A 21795-nucleotide genomic window follows, 5' to 3' on the forward strand; every position below is an offset into this window, starting at 1 on the left:
ACCATAATACATTTAATGCAGGAATACAAATAGGTATATACCTTTGCAGTGCCAGACCTTATAGCAAAAATTTGGGGAGAGCATGAGTGGGGCCAGCGCAGAGCATGAGTGGGGCCAGCGCAGAGCATGAGTGGGGCCAGCACTTGCATAGTGATGCCCTGTGGGTGCTTTTAGCTTTCTCTTCGGGATGGCCGACTGCATCTCCCCCTCACGCGTCTGGTTGCCTGGCAGTTTCCAGTTCCTAGCCTTATTCCTGACTTCTCTTGATTGCCTGTGACCCTTCTGACCCGGACAGTTTTGACCACCCCTTTTGGATCTCCCTATTGTACTGCGCTTCCAGACGTTACCGACCCGGCTTGTCTCACCATCTCTCCGGATATTCCATGTGCACTTTCATTACCGGCCCAGTTACCGGCCCGGCCAATCTGACACTCTTCTCACGTACCTCGCCACCCGACTCGTGGGAAGGACTGCGACCTGCGTGTCCCAGCAGCGGAGTCCATACCTCCTTGCGGGGGTCCCTGGTGCATACCAGGGGCACGTTAGATTCTGCACCTTCCTCTGAGTAGTGCCAACGATAGCAGGTACGCAACACATAGTCGTGATAACCTGGCTGCAGAGCACTTCCAGGGTAAGATGTAAAACAATCATGTTACACAATAAATATTGTGGTGGATCAGGGGGTTATCCTCATATTAAGCATGTTCATAATCTCAGAAATTATTCTATCATGGAAATTTTAGCTTCCACTTTATTATTCATTCATTTATTTTTCTATAATATGAGTGTGGAATGTGAATATATTTAGACATTAAAATGACTTTGTAAGTAAGGATTTAAATACCGTACATAGCACACACATACAGTTCAGTTTTACAAAACATTTTACTATTAGTAAGTCCCATTGAAGTTGCATGGCCAGACACTGCACCCATTCAGCCTCATTCTATCTCTTTCTATATCTAGACTACTCTAATCTCATATATCTTTGTAATTAAGGTTTTGTGTGATTGCTTTTTAAATATATAATGATTTTTCAATTCTTATCTACTTATTTCATTATGTCCTAATGTTCTCTCATTTTGTTTTTCTTATTGTATTGCCTTCAAAGTTAAAAAAAAAGTTGCATGTACAAAGTATTAGGTCTAAGAATATACAATAGAATTGCCATAAAATATAGAGTTTTTTCCAGCAAACCATTGCTGACGAGAAATCTGCTGCACATAAAGCTATTTGTACTATGGTATTCAAATCTGCTTACGCTGGCCAAATGACTTGAGATTTGTATGACCTATTTCTTTAATATATTTTATCATTACGAAAATGTCCTAAATGTACTAAATGTACTAAAGGCTCATGCACACGAAATTACATGACTAGATTTGTTCCCTGCTTGGTTGTCCCAGATAGAACGTATATCCTACAATATGCTGATGTTAGTTCCAAAAAGCTGACAAAGCCTAGGAGAAATGACACATCATCAACACCTGTGTACTGCCCATGGTAGCTGCATTATTTTCTGGACTCTAGGAGGCCTGAGACATTAAAGAGATCAAAAAAGGAGTAAATTTGATCCTGGACAAACCATGTTATAATGCAAGGGGTGCAAATTAGTTTCTTATTTTGCACATAAGGAAACTACTGGCTGCTTTAAGTAAGGTCGTTCCTGTGCAGCAACGTCCAAGTCAACCTCCGGAGCACGTGGAAGTATGCTGGTTTTCCGCCATATCTCTTGCTCCAGGTACAGGGCTAGTCTAAGCCCTAAATATTAGTTATGATGGCTGAGTATGTCTGCTAAAACATGTGTTTGCAATCAGGAGCAACTGTAAAAATGTATGTTATGTACAAGACACACTAAGAACAATTAAAATTTATATTTTTTTTTTCAACTTACATGTTTTCTGATTAATGCTTATATTATTAAGAGGTAACATTAATAGAATAGTTTTGTTTTCTATGCGTTCTTTTGTGAGTTTATATTTTACATAGGTATTGTATGTGTCTTGTCTAGTAGAGCAGAGTAAACCTATACTCGCAGTTATCACCACACGAATCTTCTGCTCCGTTCCTTGATTACTTTGGGCGTATGGATACTGGACTTACTGGCGTTCTAAAACAAATTCATGTTTTCCTCAGTAAGTGTGCCCTATTGACTCAGAACCAATATGTCTACAATAACACTCAACGGGCCTGAGCCATGAAGGAAAGTAAGGAAAAATTAAGGAGTAAACGTTCTCTGGGACAAACCATGTTGCGATTCAAGGGGGGCAAACTAGTTTATTATTTTGCACATAAGATAAATACTGGCTGCTTTTTCATCTAGCACACAAATACTTAATAGCTGTTACGAGCCGCGGCGGTGCTCAGCCGACGCGACCCTCTCACCTGCGTCCCGGCCGTCAATTATGGTTCAATGGACAAAAGAAAATATTCCAGCTAATACAATAGAGAGATGTTATTGTACAAACACAGCTGATTCCCCCGTAAGAATAAAAATGTGCACTAGTAAGTCAACAGTAAATGCCTTCTGGGGGTATAGCTCAGTGGTAGAGCATTCGACTGCAGATCGAGAGGTCCCTGGTTCAAATCCGGGTGCCCCCTGTCTCCCCCTTTATTTGCATAAGGATATTCAATTATGTGTTACAATTTTAGCTATATAGGCAACTCACGGAAAAGTACAAAATACAAGTAATTATACGTTGTAATGTTCATTCCTGATACTACAGTGTCTATGGCAGGTTTAAATGCTTAATAAGTTTATTTCTTAACTTCATGCCAAGAAGTGAGATTTGCAGGTGTACCTCCAATAAGAATCAGTGGCTCTTTTCATGAAGTTCTGATCAATCGTAACATTATTCTTGGTTGCTTATTATAGTGAAATAGGAAAAGAGAAGGGAAGTTACCCAAAATTATTATTGTTATTATTAACTTTTAAGTATAAATATTATAGATTTTGAGGCTGAATTTATATGTCAGGTACAATGTCTCACTCAGAAGCAAATTACTTTTAAAGGACTGGACTTGTGAGTATTTTGCTACCATAATGAAACAGAGAGGTGAAAAGTAATATTTAGGAGATGTGAATGAAGATAAGTGTAAAATTCCCTTGTAATGGTAGGTCAGTAGTAGAATACATGTAGAACATATACTGCACGTGCAATTATGGTTCAATGGACAAAAAAAAATATTCCAGCTAATACAATAGAGAGATGTTAGTGTACAAACACAGCTGATTCAACGGTAAGAATAAAAATGTGCACTAGTAAGTCAACAGTAAATGCCTTCTCGGGGTATAGCTCAGTGGTAGAGCATTCGACTGCAGATCGAGAGGTCCCTGGTTGAAATCCGGGTGCCCCCTGTCTCCCCTTTTAGTTGTATAAGGATATTCAATTATGTGTTACAATTTCAGCTATATAGGCAACTCACGGAAAAGTACAAAATACAAGTACTCATACGTTGTAATGTTCATTCCTGATAGTACAGTGTCTATGGCAGGTTTAAATGTTTAATAAGTTTATTTCTTAACTTCATGCCAAGAAGTGAGATTTGCAGGTGTACCTCCAATGAGAATCAGTGGCTCTTTCCATGAAGTTGTGATCAGTCGTAACATTATTCTTGGTTGCTTATTATAGTGAAATAGGAAAAGAGAAGGGAAGTTACCCATAATTATTATTGTTATTATTATTAACTTTTAAGTATAATTATTATAGATTTTGAGGCTGAATTTACATGTCAGGTACAATGTTTCACTCAGAAGCAAATTACTTTTAAAGGACTGGACTTGTGAGTATTTTGCTACCATAATGAAACAGAGAGGTGAAAAGTAATATTTAGGAGATGTGAATGAAGATAAGTGTGAAATCCCCTTGTAATGGTAGGTCAGTAGTAGAATACATGTAGAACATATACTGCACATGCAATTATGGTTCAATGGATAAAAGAAAATATTCCAGCTTATACAATAGAGAGATGTTAGTGAACAAACACAGCTGATTCACCCGTAAGAATAAAAATGTGTACTAGTAAGTCAGCAGTAAATGCCTTCTGGGGGTATTGCTCAGTGGTAGAGCATTCGACTGCAGATCGAGAGGTCCCTGGTTCAAATCCGGGTGCCCCCTGTCTCCCCTTTTAGTTGTATAAAATACAAGTACTTATACGTGTTAATGTTCATTCCTGATAGTACAGTGTCTATGGCAGGTTTAAATGCTTAATAAGTTTATTTCTTAACTTCATACCAAGAAGTGAGATTTGCAGGTGTACTTCCAATAAGAATCATTTTGAGGCTGAATTTATATGTCAGGTACAATATCTCTCTCAGAAGCAAATTACTTTTAAAGGACTGGACTTGTGAGTATTTTGCTACCATAATGAAACAGAGAGGTAAAAAGTAATATTTAGGAGATGTGAATGAACATAAGTGTGAAATCCCCTTGTAATGGTAGGTCAGTAGTAGAATACACGTAGAACATATACTGCACATGCAATTATGGTTCAATGGACAAAAGATAATATTCCAGCTAATACAATAGAGAGATGTTAGTGTACAAACACAGCTGATTCACCCGTAAGAATAAAAATGTGTACTAGTAAGTCATCAATGAATGCCTTCTGGGGGTATAGCTCAGTGGTAGAGCATTCGACTGCAGAACGAGAGGTCCCTGGTTCAATTTCGGGTGCCCCCTGTCTCCCCTTTTAGTTGTATAAAATACAAGTACTTATACGTGTTAATGTTCATTCCTGATAGTACAGTGTCTATGGCAGGTTTAAATGCTTAATAAGTTTATTTCTTAACTTCATGCCAAGAAATGAGATTTGCAGGTGTACTTCCAATAAGAATCATTTTGAGGCTGAATTTATATGTCAGGTACAATATCTCTCTCAGAAGCAAATTACTTTTAAAGGACTGGACTTGTGAGTATTTTGCTACCATAATGAAACAGAGAGGTGAAAAGTAATATTTAGAAGATGTGAATGAAGATAAGTGTGAAATCCCCTTGTAATGGTAGGTCAGTAGTAGAATACATGTAGAACATAAACTGCACATGCAATTATGGTTCAATGGAGAAAAGAAAATATTCCAGCTAATACAATAGAGAGATGTTTGTGTACAAACACAGCTGATTCAACCGTAAGAATAAAAATGTGTACTAGTAAGTCAACAGTAAATGCCTTCTGGGGGTATAGCTCAGTGGTAGAGCATTCCACTGCAGATCGAGAGGTCCCTGGTTGAAATCCAGGTGCCCCCTGTCTCCCCTTTTAGTTGTATAAGGATATTCAATTATGTGTTACAATTTCAGCTATATAGGCAACTCAAGGAAAAGTACAAAATACAAGTACTTATACGTTGTAATGTTCATTCCTGATAGTACAGTGTCTATGGCAGGTTTAAATGCTTAATAAGTTTATTTCTTAACTTCATGCCAAGAAGTGAGATTTGCAGGTGTACCTCCAATAAGAATCAGTGGCTCTTTTCATGAAGTTGTGATCAGTCGTAACATTATTCTTGGTTGTTTAATATAGTGAAATAGGAAAAGAGAAGGGAAGTTACCCATAATTATTATTGTTATTATTAACTTTTAAGTATAAATATTATAGATTTTGAGGCTGAATTTATATGTCAGGTACAATGTCTCACTCAAAAGCAAATTACTTTGAAAGGACTGGACTTGTGAGTATTTTGCTACCATAATGAAACAGAGAGGTGAAAAGTAATATTTAGGAGATGTGAATGAAGATAAGTGTGAAATCCCCTTGTAATGGTAGGTCAGTAGTAGAATACATGTAGAACATCTACTGCACATGGAATTATGGTTCAATGGACAAAACAAAATATTCCAACTAATACAATAGAGAGATGTTAGTGTATAAACACAGCTGATTCACCCGTAAGAATAAAAATGTGTACTAGTAAGTCAACAGTAAATGCCTTCTGGGGGTATAGCTCAGTGGTAGAGCATTCGACTGCAGATCGAGAGGTCCCTGGTTCAAATCCGGGTGCCCCCTCTCTCCCCTTTTAGTTGTACAAAATACAAATACTTATACGTTGTAATGTTCATTCCTGATAGTACAGTGTCTATGGCAGGTTTAAATGCTTAATAAGTTTATTTCTTAACTTCATGCCAAGAAGTAAAATTTGCAGGTGTACTTCCAATAAGAATCATTTTGAGGCTGAATTTATATGTCAGGTACAATATCTCACTCAGAAACAAATTACTTTTAAAGGACTGGACTTGTGAGTATTTTGCTACCATTATGAAACAGAGAGGTGAAAAGTAATATTTAGGAGATGTGAATGAAGATAAGTGTGAAATCCCCTTGTAATGGTAGGTCAGTAGTAGAATACATGTAGAACATAAACTGCACATGCAATTATGGTTCAATGGACAAAAGAAAATATTCCAGCTAATACAATAGAGAGATGTTAGTGTACAAACACAGCTGATTCACCCGTAAGAATAAAAATGTGCACTAGTAAGTCAGCAGTAAATGCCTTCTGGGGGTATAGCTCAGTGGTAGAGCATTCGACTGCAGATCGAGAGGTCTCTGATTCAAATCCGGGTGCCCCCTGTCTCCCCTTTTAGTTGTATAAGGATATTCAATTATGTGTTACAATTTCAGCTATATAGGCAACTCAAAAAAAAGTAAAAAATACAAGTACTTATACGTTGTAATGTTCATTCCTGATAGTACAGTGTCTATGGCAGGTTTAAATGCTTAATAAGTTTATTTCTTAACTTCATGCCAAGAAGTGAGATTTGCAGGTGTACTTCCAATAAGAATCATTTTGAGGCTGAATTTTTATGTAAGGTACAATATCTCACTCAGAAGCAAATTACTTTTAAAGGACTGGACTTGTGAGTATTTTGCTACCATAACGATACAGAGAGGTGAAAAGTAATATTTAGGAGATGTGAATGAAGATAAGTGTGAAATCCCTTTGTAATGGTAGGTCAGTAGTAGAATACATGTAGAACATATACTGCACATGCAATTATGGTTCAATGGACAAAAGAAAATATTCCAGCTAATACAATAGAGAGATGTTAGTGTACAAACACAGCTGATTCACCCGTAAGAATAAAAATGTGTACTAGTAAGTCGACAATGAATGCCTTCTGGGGGTATAGCTCAGTGGTAGAGCATTCGACTGCAGAACGAGAGGTCCCTGGTTCAAATTCGGGTGCCCCCTGTCTCCCTTTTTAGTTGTATAAAATACAAGTACTTATACGTTGTAATGTTCATTCCTGATAGTACAGTGTCTATGGCAGGTTTAAATGCTTAATAAGTTTATTTCTTAACTTCATGCCAAGAATTGAGATTTGCAGGTGTACTTCCAATAAGAATCATTTTGAGGCTGAATTTATATGTCAGGTACAATATCTCTCTCAGAAGCAAATTACTTTTAAAGGACTGGACTTGTGAGTATTTTGCTACCATAATGAAACAGAGAGGTGAAAAGTAATATTTAGGAGATGTGAATGAAGATAAGTGTGAAATCCCCTTGTAATGGTAGGTCAGTAGTAGAATACATGTAGAACATAAACTGCACATGCAATTATGGTTCAATGGAGAAAAGAAAATATTCCAGCTAATACAATAGAGAGATGTTAGTGTACAAACACAGCTGATTCACCCGTAAGAATAAAAATGTGCACTAGTAAGTCAGCAGTAAATGCCTTCTGGGGGTATAGCTCAGTGGTAGAGCATTCGACTGCAGATCGAGAGGTCCCTGGTTCAAATCCGGGTGCCCCCTGTCTCCCCTTTTAGTTGTATAAGGATATTCAATTATGTGTTACAATTTCAGCTATATAGGCAACTCAAGGAAAAGTACAAAATACAAGTACTTATACGTTGTAATGTTCATTCCTGATAGTACAGTGTCTATGGCAGCTTTAAATGCTTAATAAGTTTATTTCTTAACTTCATGCCAAGAAGTGAGATTTGCAGGTGTACCTCCAATAAGAATCAGTGGCTCTTTTCATGAAGTTGTGATCAGTCGTAACATTATTCTTGGTTGTTTAATATAGTAAAATAGGAAAAGAGAAGGGAAGTTACCCATAATTATTATTGTTATTATTAATTTTTAAGTATAAATATTATAGATTTTGAGGCTGAATTTATATGTCAGGTACAATGTCTCACTCAGAAGCAAATTACTTTTAAAGGACTGGACTTGTGAGTATTTTGCTACCATAATGAAACAGAGAGGTGAAAAGTAATATTTAGGAGATGTGAATGAAGATAAGTGTGAAATCCCCTTGTAATGGTAGGTCAGTAGTAGAATACATGTAGAACATGTACTGCACATGCAATTATGGTTCAATGGACAAAAGAAAATATTCCAGCTAATACAATAGAGAGATGTTAGTGTACAAACACAGCTGATTCACCCGTAAGAATAAAAATGTGCACTAGTAAGTCAGCAGTAAATGCCTTCTGGGGGTATAGCTCAGTGGTAGAGCATTCGACTGCAGATCGAGAGGTCCCTGGTTCCAATCCGGGTGTCCCCTGTCTCCCCTTTTAGTTGTATAAGGATATTCAATTATGTGTTACAATTTCAGCTATATAGGCAACTCAAGGAAAAGTACAAAATACAAGTACTTATACGTTGTAATGTTCATTCCTGATAGTACAGTGTCTATGGCAGGTTTAAATGCTTAATAAGTTTATTTCTTAACTTCATGCCAAGAAGTAAAATTTGCAGGTGTACTTCCAATAAGAATCATTTTGAGGCTGAATTTATATGTCAGGTACAATATCTCACTCAGAAACAAATTACTTTTAAAGGACTGGACTTGTGAGTATTTTGCTACCATTATGAAACAGAGAGGTGAAAAGTAATATTTAGGAGATGTGAATGAAGATAAGTGTGAAATCCCCTTGTAATGGTAGGTCAGTAGTAGAATACATGTAGAACATATACTGCACATGCAATTATGGTTCAATGGAGAAAAGAAAATATTCCAGCTAATACAATAGAGAGATGTTTGTGTACAAACACAGCTGATTCAACCGTAAGAATAAAAATGTGTACTAGTAAGTCAACAGTAAATGCCTTCTGGGGGTATAGCTCAGTGGTAGAGCATTCCACTGCAGATCGAGAGGTCCCTGGTTGAAATCCAGGTGCCCCCTGTCTCCCCTTTTAGTTGTATAAGGATATTCAATTATGTGTTACAATTTCAGCTATATAGGCAACTCAAGGAAAAGTACAAAATACAAGTACTTATACTTTGTAATGTTCATTCCTGATAGTACAGTGTCTATGGCAGGTTTAAATGCTTAATAAGTTTATATCTTAACTTCATGCCAAGAAGTGAGATTTGCAGGTGTACCTCCAATAAGAATCAGTGGCTCTTTTCATGAAGTTGTGATCAGTCGTAACATTATTCTTGGTTGTTTAATATAGTGAAATAGGAAAAGAGAAGGGAAGTTACCCATAATTATTATTGTTATTATTAACTTTTAAGTATAAATATTATAGATTTTGAGGCTGAATTTATATGTCAGGTACAATGTCTCACTCAGAAGCAAATTACTTTGAAAGGACTGGACTTGTGAGTATTTTGCTACCATAATGAAACAGAGAGGTGAAAAGTAATATTTAGGAGATGTGAATGAAGATAAGTGTGAAATCCCCTTGTAATGGTAGGTCAGTAGTAGAATAGATGTAGAACATCTACTGCACATGGAATTATGGTTCAATGGACAAAAGAAAATATTCCAGCTAATACAATAGAGAGATGTTAGTGTATAAACACAGCTGATTCACCCGTAAGAATAAAAATGTGTACTAGTAAGTCAACAGTAAATGCCTTCTGGGGGTATAGCTCAGTGGTAGAGCATTCGACTGCAGATCGAGAGGTCCCTGGTTCAAATCCGGGTGCCCCCTCTCTCCCCTTTCAGTTGTACAAAATACAAATACTTATACGTTGTAATGTTCATTCCTGATAGTACAGTGTCTATGGCAGGTTTAAATGCCTAATAAGTTTATTTCTTAACTTCATGCCAAGAAGTAAAATTTGCAGGTGTACTTCCAATAAGAATCATTTTGAGGCTGAATTTATATGTCAGGTACAATATCTTACTCAGAAACAAATTACTTTTAAAGGACTGGACTTGTGAGTATTTTGCTACCATTATGAAACAGAGAGGTGAAAAGTAATATTTAGGAGATGTGAATGAAGATAAGTGTGAAATCCCCTTGTAATGGTAGGTCAGTAGTAGAATACATGTAGAACATAAACTGCACATGCAATTATGGTTCAATGGACAAAAGAAAATATTCCAGCTAATACAATAGAGAGATGTTAGTGTACAAACACAGCTGATTCACCCGTAAGAATAAAAATGTGCACTAGTAAGTCAGCAGTAAATGCCTTCTGGGGGTATAGCTCAGTGGTAGAGCATTCGACTGCAGATCGAGAGGTCTCTGATTCAAATCCGGGTGCCCCCTGTCTCCCTTTTTAGTTGTATAAGGATATTCAATTATGTGTTACAATTTCAGCTATATAGGCAACTCAAAGAAAAGTAAAAAATACAAGTACTTATACGTTGTAATGTTCATTCCTGATAGTACAGTGTCTATGGCAGGTTTAAATGCTTAATAAGTTTATTTCTTAACTTCATGCCAAGAAGTGAGATTTGCAGGTGTACTTCCAATAAGAATCATTTTGAGGCTGAATTTTTATGTACGGTACAATATCTCACTCAGAAGCAAATTACTTTTAAAGGACTGGACTTGTGAGTATTTTGCTACCATAACGATACAGAGAGGTGAAAAGTAATATTTAGGAGATGTGAATGAAGATAAGTGTGAAATCCCTTTGTAATGGTAGGTCAGTAGTAGAATACATGTAGAACATATACTGCACATGCAATTATGGTTCAATGGACAAAAGAAAATATTCCAGCTAATACAATAGAGAGATGTTAGTGTACAAACACAGCTGATTCACCCGTAAGAATAAAAATGTGTACTAGTAAGTCGACAATGAATGCCTTATGGGGGTATAGCTCAGTGGTAGAGCATTCGACTGCAGAACGAGAGGTCCCTGGTTCAAATTCGGGTGCCCCCTGTCTCCCTTTTTAGTTGTATAAAATACAAGTACTTATACGTTGTAATGTTCATTCCTGATAGTACAGTGTCTATGGCAGGTTTAAATGCTTAATAAGTTTATTTCTTAACTTCATGCCAAGAAGTGAGATTTGCAGGTGTACCTCCAATAAGAATCAGTGGCTCTTTTCATGAAGTTGTGATCAGTCGTAACATTATTCTTGGTTGTTTAATATAGTAAAATAGGAAAAGAGAAGGGAAGTTACCCATAATTATTATTGTTATTATTAATTTTTAAGTATAAATATTATAGATTTTGAGGCTGAATTTATATGTCAGGTACAATGACTCACTCAGAAGCAAATTACTTTTAAAGGACTGGACTTGTGAGTATTTTGCTACCATAATGAAACAGAGAGGTGAAAAGTAATATTTAGGAGACGTTCAAGCGTTCTCTGAAAACCTACCTATTCAGACAAGCTTATAATATTCCTCAACCACCATCTTAACCTCACTACCTTTAGCCTGTTACACAATTTCACACAAGACAACTACCCCCGGAATAACATTGTTGTGTGACAGGATCATTTAGCTTATGAGTCACCCTACCTTTGCAGTCTGGCTGGGCCAAGATGCAAAATGTATACTTAACCTCATGTGTCAATCTCCCATTGTCCCATAGATTGTAAGCTTGCGAGCAGGGCCTTCTCACCTCTTTGTCTGTTTTACCCAGTTTGTTTATTAGTTTATTACGTTTGTCCCCAATTGTAAAGCGCTACGGAATATGTTGGCGCTATATAAATAAATGATGATGATGATGATGATGATGTGAATGAAGATAAGTGTGAAATCCCCTTGTAATGGTAGGTCAGTAGTAGAATACATGTAGAACATGTACTGCACATGCAATTATGGTTCAATGGACAAAAGAAAATATTCCAGCTAATACAATAGAGAGATGTTAGTGTACAAACACAGCTGATTCACCCGTAAGAATAAAAATGTGCACTAGTAAGTCAGCAGTAAATGCCTTCTGGGGGTATAGCTCAGTGGTAGAGCATTCGACTGCAGATCGAGAGGTCCCTGATTCAAATCCGGGTGCCCCCTGTCTCCCCTTTTAGTTGTATAAGGATATTCAATTATGTGTTACAATTTCAGCTATATAGGCAACTCAAAGAAAAGTATAAAATACAAGTACTTATACGTTGTAATGTTCATTCCTGATAGTACAGTGTCTATGGCAGGTTTAAATGCTTAATAAGTTTATTTCTTAACTTCATGCCAAGAAGTGAGATTTGCAGGTGTACTTCCAATAAGAATCATTTTGAGGCTGAATTTTTATGTAAGGTACAATATCTCACTCAGAAGCAAATTACTTTTAAAGGACTGGACTTGTGAGTATTTTGCTACCATAACGAAACAGAGAGGTGAAAAGTAATATTTAGGAGATGTGAATGAAGATAAGTGTGAAATCCCCTTGTAATGGTAGGTCAGTAGTAGAATACATGTAGAACATATACTGCACATGCAATTATGGTTCAATGGACAAAAGAAAATATTCCAGCTAATACAATAGAGAGATGTTAGTGTACAAACACAGCTGATTCACCCGTAAGAATAAAAATGTGTACTAGTAAGTCGACAATGAATGCTTTCTGGGGGTATAGCTCAGTGGTAGAGCATTCGACTGCAGAACGAGAGGTCCCTGGTTCAAATTCGGGTGCCCCCTGTCTCCCTTTTTAGTTGTATAAAATACAAGTACTTATACGTTGTAATGTTCATTCCTGATAGTACAGTGTCTATGGCAGGTTTAAATGCTTAATAAGTTTATTTCTTAACTTCATGCCAAGAAGTGAGATTTGCAGTTGTACTTCCAATAAGAATCATTTTGAGGCTGAATTTATATGTCAGGTACAATATCTCTCTCAGAAGCAAATTACTTTTAAAGGACTGGACTTGTGAGTATTTTGCTACCATAATGAAACAGAGAGGTGAAAAGTAATATTTAGGAGATGTGAATGAAGATAAGTGTGAAATCCCCTTGTAATGGTAGGTCAGTAGTAGAATACATGTAGAACATAAACTGCACATGCAATTATGGTTCAATGGACAAAAAAAAATATTCCATCTAATACAATAGAGAGATGTTAGTGTACAAACTAGGGATGTGCACCGGCGACTTTTGAGGTCTCGTGTTTTGTGTTTTGGATCCGGATTTTCGTTATTTTTGAGGTTCGGATTTGTCTCGCAAAACACTTGACGAAAGGTCTCGGTTCGGATTTAAGGTTTTGGATTCGGATTTTTTTTGAAAAAAACATAAAAAGTTTAAAAATCAAGTTTTTGGGCTTATTTTCACTCCTAGGCTATTATTAACCTCAATAACATTCAATAACAAGCATTTCCACTAATTTACAGTGTATTCTGAACACCTCACAATATAGTTATTAGTCCAAAACGTTGCAACAAGGTATCTTTCTGGACTGCGTAGAGGAGTGGGTCACCACAATATATATTAAAAACCCTGAACTTTTATGATTCGCACCAATAAATGTACCTGGACTGCGTAGAGGAGTGGGTCACCACAATATATATTAAAAACCCTGAACTTTTATGATTCGCACCAATAAATGTACCTGGACTGCGTAGAGGAGTGGGTCACCACAATATCTTAAAAACCCCGAACTTTTATGAATCGCACCAATAAATGTACCTGGACTGCGTAGAGGAGTGGGTCACCACAATATCTTAAAAACCCTGAACTTTTATGAATCGCACCAATAAATGTACCTGGACTGCGTAGAGGAGTGGGTCACCACAATATCTTAAAAAACCCGAACTTTTATGAATCGCACCAATAATTGTACCTGGACTGCGTAGAGGAGTGGGTCACCACAATATATTAAAAACCCTGAACTTTTATGATTCGCACCAATAAATGTACCTGGACTGCGTAGAGGAGTGGGTCACCACAATATATATTAAAAACCCTGAACTTTTATGATTCGCACCAATAAATGTACCTGGACTGCGTAGAGGAGTGGGTCACCACAATATATTAAAAACCCTGAACTTTTATGATTCGCACCAATAAATGTACCTGGACTGCGTAGAGGAGTGGGTCACCACAATATCTTAAAAACCCTGAACTTTTATGATTCGCACCAATAAATGTACCTGGACTGCGTAGAGGAGTGGGTCACCACAATATATATTAAAAACCCTGAACTTTTATGATTCGCACCAATAAATGTACCTGGACTGCGTAGAGGAGTGGGTCACCACAATATATTAAAAACCCTGAACTTTTATGATTCGCACCAATAATTGTACCTGGACTGCGTAGAGGAGTGGGTCACCACAATATATTAAAAACCCTGAACTTTTATGATTCGCACCAATAAATGTACCTGGACTGCGTAGAGGAGTGGGTCACCACAATATATTAAAAACCCTGAACTTTTATGATTCGCACCAATAAATGTATCTGGACTGTGTAGAGGAGTGGGTCACCACAATATATATTAAAAACCCTGAACTTTTATGATTCGCACCAATAAATGTACCTGGACTGCGTAGAGGAGTGGGTCACCACAATATATTAAAAACCCTGAACTTTTATGATTCGCACCAATAAATGTACCTGGACTGCGTAGAGGAGTGGGTCACCACAATATCTTAAAAACCCTGAACTTTTATGATTCGCACCAATAAATGTACCTGGACTGCGTAGAGGAGTGGGTCACCACAATATATATTAAAAACCCTGAACTTTTATGATTCGCACCAATAAATGTACCTGGACTGCGTAGAGGAGTGGGTCACCACAATATATTAAAAACCCTGAACTTTTATGATTCGCACCAATAATTGTACCTGGACTGCGTAGAGGAGTGGGTCACCACAATATATTAAAAACCCTGAACTTTTATGATTCGCACCAATAAATGTACCTGGACTGCGTAGAGGAGTGGGTCACCACAATATATTAAAAACCCTGAACTTTTATGATTCGCACCAATAATTGTACCTGGACTGCGTAGAGGAGTGGGTCACCACAATATATTAAAAACCCTGAACTTTTATGATTCGCACCAATAAATGTACCTGGACTGCGTAGAGGAGTGGGTCACCACAATATATTAAAAACCCTGAACTTTTATGATTCGCACCAATAAATGTACCTGGACTGCGTAGAGGAGTGGGTCACCACAATATATTAAAAACCCTGAACTTTTATGATTCGCACCAATAAATGTACCTGGACTGCGTAGAGGAGTGGGTCACCACAATATATTAAAAACCCTGAACTTTTATGATTCGCACCAATAATTGTACCTGGACTGCGTAGAGGAGTGGGTCACCACAATATATTAAAAACCCTGAACTTTTATGATTCGCACCAATAAATGTACCTGGACTGCGTAGAGGAGTGGGCACTGGGCACCACAATAAAATATATAAAAAACCTTCAACAGATCTGCATTACACTACACATACGGCTGCTCCTCCATCCTCTCCATCATATACATGTTGGAGTTTTAGCGTGTGACAACCTCTTGTTTTTGATAATGTCAGTGCATTTTGAATATTTTTCAATTTGCCCCACACCACTGAATGTACTTTATCTATGATACGCAATACGCATCTATCTATCTTGACTGCGTAGTGTGGTGGCCCCGGTACACAATTTGGTACCGAGGCCACAATATAATTAAAAAACCCTCCACGTGTCAGAATTCCACCAAACAAGTATCTGGACTGCATAGTGGGGTGGCCCCGGTACCCAATTTGATACCGGGGCCACAATACCTCCTCCAAACATGGTACAGACAATTCGTCATTGAGATCCCAGACAGACAGGGTCAAAGTGTTATTGTTTGACTTTGTAAACCCAAAAAACTGTCCCTGTTGCACATAGTCGTGCAATGAAGACTGACTTTTTCATTTAAAGGCACGATCTTTCAAGTGTAGTGTTTGTAAGTCTAAGTCATATTATACTTTTGGTAAAATTGGTTTATTTTGTTCCTCTTTATGGTAATTAGTAATAGAATTAAAGTATGAAATAGAATTAAAGTATGAAATAGAATTAAAGTATGAAATAGAATTAAAGTATGAAATAGAATTAAAGTATGAAATAGAGTGGTATATAGAGTTGTAGTGTGGTATAGATAGAGTGGTCCACACAATATAATAATAAAACCCTCAACTGGTCTGAATTCCACCAAACAAGTATCTGGACTGCGTAGTGTGGTGGCCCCGGTACACAATTTGGTACCGAGGCCACAATATAATTAAAAAATTGGGCATCAACTGTCACCATTGTTTAATATCTGATACACCTAAATATGGACTGCACAGTGGAGTGGCCCCGGTAGTAAATTTGGTGCCGGGGCCACAATACCTCCTCCAACTTCCAAGTGTAGTGTTTATAAAGACAGACAGCGTCGAAGTGTTATTAGTTGACTTTCTTAACCCTAAAATTGTCCCTGTTGCAAATATTCGTGCAATGGACAGTTACTTTTTTATTGAAAGACTCAAGCTTTCAAGTGTAGTGTTTATAAAATATAAACAACAATACAGTAGTTTTAGAGCACGTCAATACCTCTTGTTTTAAATTATGACACGGCATTTTACTTTTGGTTTAATTTCTTGTATTTTTTTAAATTTGGTTTTACTTTTTGAACATGGCAAACGACTGTTGATTGGTCATATAATGCAAAAAAAAAAGGTCCAAGATGGAATTGTCCTTGGGCCCTCACACCCACCCTTATGTTGTTTAAATAGGACATGCACACTTTAACAAACCAATCATTTCAGCGACAGGGCCTACCAAACAACTTTGGCTGAAATGATTGGTTTGTTTGGGCCCCCACACCAAAAAAGTTATTTATCTCTCCCTGTACAGACTAAACAGGCTCTACTGAGGCAAGATGTCGTCCTCATCCTCAACCTCTGATTCCTCTCCCCCTACAGTGTGTACTTCCTCCTCATCACACATTATCAATTCGTCCCCGCTGGACTCCACAACCACAGGTCCCTCTGTAGTATCTGGAGGGCAGTGCTGTACTTCATTGAGGAATTGATTATTCATTTTTATAAACATCATTTTTTCAACATTATGAGGAAGCAACCTCCTTCGCCGCTCACTGACCAGGTTCCCCGCTGCACTAAAAACTCTTTCCGAGTACACACTGGAGGGGGGACAACTCAGGTAAAATAGAGCCAGTTTGTACAGGGGCTTCCAAACTGCCTTTTTTTCCTGCCAGTAACAATATGGACTGTCTGACATGTCTACTTGGATGGTGTCAGCAAAGTAATCATCCACAATTTTTTCTATTGTGACAGCATCCAATGCAGCGAGAGTAGACATGTCTGCAATGGTTGGCAGGTCCTTCAGTCCGGACCAGATGTTATCAGCATCCCCGCCAGTGCCTCTTTTGGGAAAACTGAGCTTTTTCCTCGCAGCCATAGATGTGGAAGAAAATGAGGGTGGAGCTGTTGGCATGTCACGGTCCTCTTCAGAGGACAATCTCCTGACCAGCAGGTCTTTGCACCGCTGTAGACTTGTGTCCGCCGGAAACAGAGACACAACATACGCTTTAAACCGAGGATCGAGCACGGTGGCCAGAATGTATTCCTCTGACTTTAAAAGAGTGACCACCCTCGGATCCTGGCAAAGCGTACGAAGGGCTACATCCACAAGAGCTACATGCTTGGTGTAATCGCAATGGCTTACCAGCTCCTCCCTCACTTTCTCCAGCTGCTTCTGCAACAGCCTGATCAGGGGAATGACCTGACTCAAGCTGGCAGTGTCGGAACTGACTTCTCGTGTGGCAAGTTCAAATGGCTGCAGAACCTTGCACAACACGGAAATCAGTCTCCACTGCGCTTGACTGAGGCACATCCCCACTCCTTTGCCTATGTCGTAGGTGGCTGTGTAGGCCTGAATGGCCTTTTGCTGCTCCTCCATCCTCTGCAGCATATAGAGGGTGGAGTTCCAGCGCGTCACAACCTCTTGTTTGAGGTGATGGCAGGGCAGGTTCATGCTTTTTTGATGTGCCTCTAGTCTGCGGTAGGCACTGGCTGAATGCCGAAAGTGTCCAGCAATTTTGCGCGCCACCGCAAGCATCTCCTGCACACCCCTGTCACTCTTGAGGTAATGCTGCACCACCAAATTAATGGTGTGGGCAAAACATGGGACGTGCTGGAAATTGCCCATATTTAATGCCCGCACAATGTTACTGGCATTGTCTGACACCACAAATCCCCATGAGAGTCTAAGTGGGGTAAGCCACTGGGAGATAATTTCCCTCATTTTCTCTAATATGTTGTCAGCGTTGTGCCTCTTATTAAAGCCTGTAATGCACAATGTTGCCTGCCTTTGCATGAGCAGCCATTTTGTAGATGCTGCTACTGATGCAGCTGTTGCTGTTGCTGCGGAAGGGGATGCATCTACCCAGTGGGCTGTCACAGTCATATAGTCCTTCGTTTGCCCAGAACCACTTGTCCACATGTCCGTGGTTAAGTGGACAGTGGGTACAACCGCATTTTTAAGAGCACTGAGGACACTTGATCGTACTTCTCTGTACATTTTTGGTATCGCCTGCCTAGTGAAGTGGAATCTCGAGGGGATTTGGTACCGGGGACACAATACCTCCATCAACCCTCTAAATCCCACTCCACTGATGGCGGACACCGGGCGCACGTCTAACACCAACATTGCAGTTACAGCCGCAGTTATACGCTTTGCAATAGGGTGACTACTATCGTATTTTGTGGTCATGGCAAACGACTGTTGGACGGTCAATTGTTTTGTGAAAGACTTAGCGGTCTTACGACTTCCCCTCTGGGAAGATGACCGACTAACAGCAGCAACAGCAGCAGTGGCAGTAGTAGGCGTACCGCTGCAGGATTCCTCGGATGAATCCCGTATTGAGGAGGACTCAGTCTGGCTGCTGACTTGGGCTGCAGGACTGAATCTGATGGAGATTGTGGAGGAAGTTGACGAGGAGGGTGTTGCTGGTGTGTATCCAACTGGACCACGGGATTTAGGTGTCCCTGTACCGATGAGGGTCCTAGCCCCAGTTCCTGAACTAACCACTGAACTATGAAGGTTATTCAGGTGACGTATAAGGGAGGATGTTCCTAGGTGGGCAAGATCCTTACCCCTGCTTATTTGAGCTTTACATAAGCTACATATGGCCATACATTGGTTGTCTGGATTTGGATAAAAATAACTCCAGACCGAAGAGGTGCATTTTTTGGTCTTCTGACCAGGCATGACGATGGGCTTTTTCATCCCATGGACATCAGCTGTTTCCCCCCTGGTGCCTCATTTACAATAACCACATCACCATCCTCATCATCAAGTTCCTCCACAGCGCCAGCTACATCATCAATAGCCTCCTCCCGAGCCACCTCTTCCCGTACAGTGATGGGAAGGTCAGGCATGACAACCACCAACACCCTTGGACTCGCCTTGGGGATTTGTGATAATTTCTCTTTAGAAGGCAGAGTTGTTTGCTGTTTTGTTGCTGACAGCATAACTCTCTTCAATTTTTTGTAGGGGGGGGGAGGAGGAGGAGGGCTAAGATCCGTGGGTGAAGCTGAACCACTAGTCATGAACACGGGCCAGGGCCTAAGCCGTTCCTTGCCACTCCGTGTCGTAAATGGCATATTGGCAACTTTACGTTTCTCCTGAGATGATTTAAAGTTTCTCTTTTTGCTACTTTTTCTTAACTTGGTCTTTTTGGATTTTACATGCCCGGTACTACGAGATTGGGCATCGGGCTTGGAAGACGACGTTGATGGCATTTCATCGTCTTTGTCATGACTAGTGGCAGCAGCTTCAGCATTAGGAGGAAATGGGTCTTGATCTTTCCCTACTTTATCCTCCAAATTTTTGGTCTCCATTATATGTAGCACAAGATACTGCAGAATGTGTGAACTTGGTAATATTGCAGTACCAATGGACTTATACTGCTGGATTGGTTTTGCAAATTTGGTTATAAATATTATATATATTTTTTTTTTTTAAAATTTTTTTTTTTTTTTACTTTTTTTTTATTTTTTAAAAACTTGGGAATAATGGGGAAATAACTATGCCCTTAGAAGCACAGAGCACAGGACACAGCACCACTGGACTGAACAGGACACGGCACAGGACCCAGCAGCACTACGGAACTCAGCAGGACAGAGCACAGGACACAGCACCACTGGACTGATACTGCAGAATGTGTGAACTTGGTAATATTGCAGTACCAATGGACTTATACTGCTGGATTGGTTTTGCAAATTTGGTTATAATTATTATATATATTTTTTTTTTTTTTAATTTTTTTTTTTTTTTTACTTTTTTTTATTTTTTAAAAACTTGGGAATAATGGGGAAATAACTATGCCCTTAGAAGCACAGAGCACAGGACACAGCACCACTGGACTGAACAGGACACGGCACAGGACCCAGCAGCACTACGGAACTCAGCAGGACAGAGCACAGGACACAGCACCACTGGACTGATACTGCAGAATGTGTGAACTTGGTAATATTGCAGTACCAATGGACTTATACTGCTGGATTGGTTTTGCAAATTTGGTTATAATTATTATATTTTTTTTTTTTTATTTAAATTTTTTATTTTTTTTTACTTTTTTTTATTTTTTAAAAACTTGGGAATAATGGGGAAATAACTATGCCCTTAGAAGCACAGAGCACAGGACACAGCACCACTGGACTGAACAGGACACAGCACAGGACCCAGCAGCACCACTGACCTCAGAAGGACAGAGCACAGCACACAGCACCACTGGACTGATACTGCAGAACACAGCACAGCACAGCACGGCACAGCACTGCACGGCACAGCACTGCACGGCACAGCACTAAACGGCACAGAACTAAACAGCACAGAACTAAACAGCACAGAACTAAACAGCACAGAACTAAACAGCACAGAACTAAACAGCACAGAACTAAACAGCACAGAACTAAACAGCACAGAACTAAACAGCACAGAACTAAACAGCACAGAACTAAACAGCACAGAACTAAACAGCACAGAACTAAACAGCACAGAGGACCACCTAACACACCCTCCCTCTACCCTGATCAATGCCCTAGTGAAGATGGCGGCGACTAGCGGGGAATTTATAGGATCCGAGTATCGCGAGATCCGACAACGGAATTATGAGTCAGAGCCTCAGTTTCACTTTTGAATTTGGCGCCAATACCCGGATCTGTCTCGGATCCGACTCGGATCCGCAACGTTCGGGTGGGCTCGGATTTCATAAATCCGAGTGCGCTCATCCCTAGTACAAACACAGCTGATTCACCCGTAAGAATAAAAATGTGCACTAGTAAGTCAGCAGTAAATGCCTTCTGGGGGTATAGCTCAGTGGTAGAGCATTTGACTGCAGATCGAGAGGTCCCTGATTCAAATCCAGGTGCCCCCTGTCTCCCCTTTTAGTTGTATAAGGATATTCAATTATGTGTTACAATTTCAGCTATATAGGCAACTCAAAGAAAAGTACAAAATACAAGTACTTATACGTTGTAATGTTCATTCCTGATAGTACAGTGTCTATGGCAGGTTTAAATGCTTAATAAGTTTATTTCTTAACTTCATGCCAAGAAGTGAGATTTGCAGGTGTACTTCCAATAAGAATCATTTTGAGGCTGAATTTTTATGTAAGGTACAATATCTCACTCAGAAGTAATGTACTTTTAAAGGACTGGACTTGTGA

The 21795-nt window shown here is 39.1% G+C and overlaps 7 non-coding genes across 7 annotated transcripts; all 7 read left to right on the forward strand.

The window, feature by feature from the left end:
• The first annotated feature begins 2529 nt into the window (after positions 1-2529).
• On the forward strand, positions 2530-2601 carry TRNAC-GCA (transfer RNA cysteine (anticodon GCA)). Its single transcript has one exon. It is a non-coding gene; the product is annotated as a tRNA-Cys (tRNA).
• A 1445-nt stretch (positions 2602-4046) lies between these two features.
• Positions 4047-4118, forward strand: TRNAC-GCA (transfer RNA cysteine (anticodon GCA)). Its single transcript has one exon. It is a non-coding gene; the product is annotated as a tRNA-Cys (tRNA).
• Positions 4119-5931: 1813 nt separating this feature from the next.
• TRNAC-GCA (transfer RNA cysteine (anticodon GCA)) lies at positions 5932-6003 on the forward strand. The gene has a single exon. It is a non-coding gene; the product is annotated as a tRNA-Cys (tRNA).
• Positions 6004-7681: 1678 nt separating this feature from the next.
• Positions 7682-7753, forward strand: TRNAC-GCA (transfer RNA cysteine (anticodon GCA)). The gene has a single exon. It is a non-coding gene; the product is annotated as a tRNA-Cys (tRNA).
• Positions 7754-8438: 685 nt separating this feature from the next.
• On the forward strand, positions 8439-8510 carry TRNAC-GCA (transfer RNA cysteine (anticodon GCA)). Its single transcript has one exon. It is a non-coding gene; the product is annotated as a tRNA-Cys (tRNA).
• Positions 8511-9817: 1307 nt separating this feature from the next.
• On the forward strand, positions 9818-9889 carry TRNAC-GCA (transfer RNA cysteine (anticodon GCA)). The gene has a single exon. It is a non-coding gene; the product is annotated as a tRNA-Cys (tRNA).
• Positions 9890-12088: 2199 nt separating this feature from the next.
• Positions 12089-12160, forward strand: TRNAC-GCA (transfer RNA cysteine (anticodon GCA)). Its single transcript has one exon. It is a non-coding gene; the product is annotated as a tRNA-Cys (tRNA).
• The last annotated feature ends 9635 nt before the right edge of the window (positions 12161-21795 follow it).

The sequence above is a fragment of the Mixophyes fleayi genome, chromosome 1 (genome assembly GCF_038048845.1).
Source record: "Mixophyes fleayi isolate aMixFle1 chromosome 1, aMixFle1.hap1, whole genome shotgun sequence".
NCBI classification, from domain to species: domain Eukaryota; kingdom Metazoa; phylum Chordata; class Amphibia; order Anura; family Limnodynastidae; genus Mixophyes; species Mixophyes fleayi.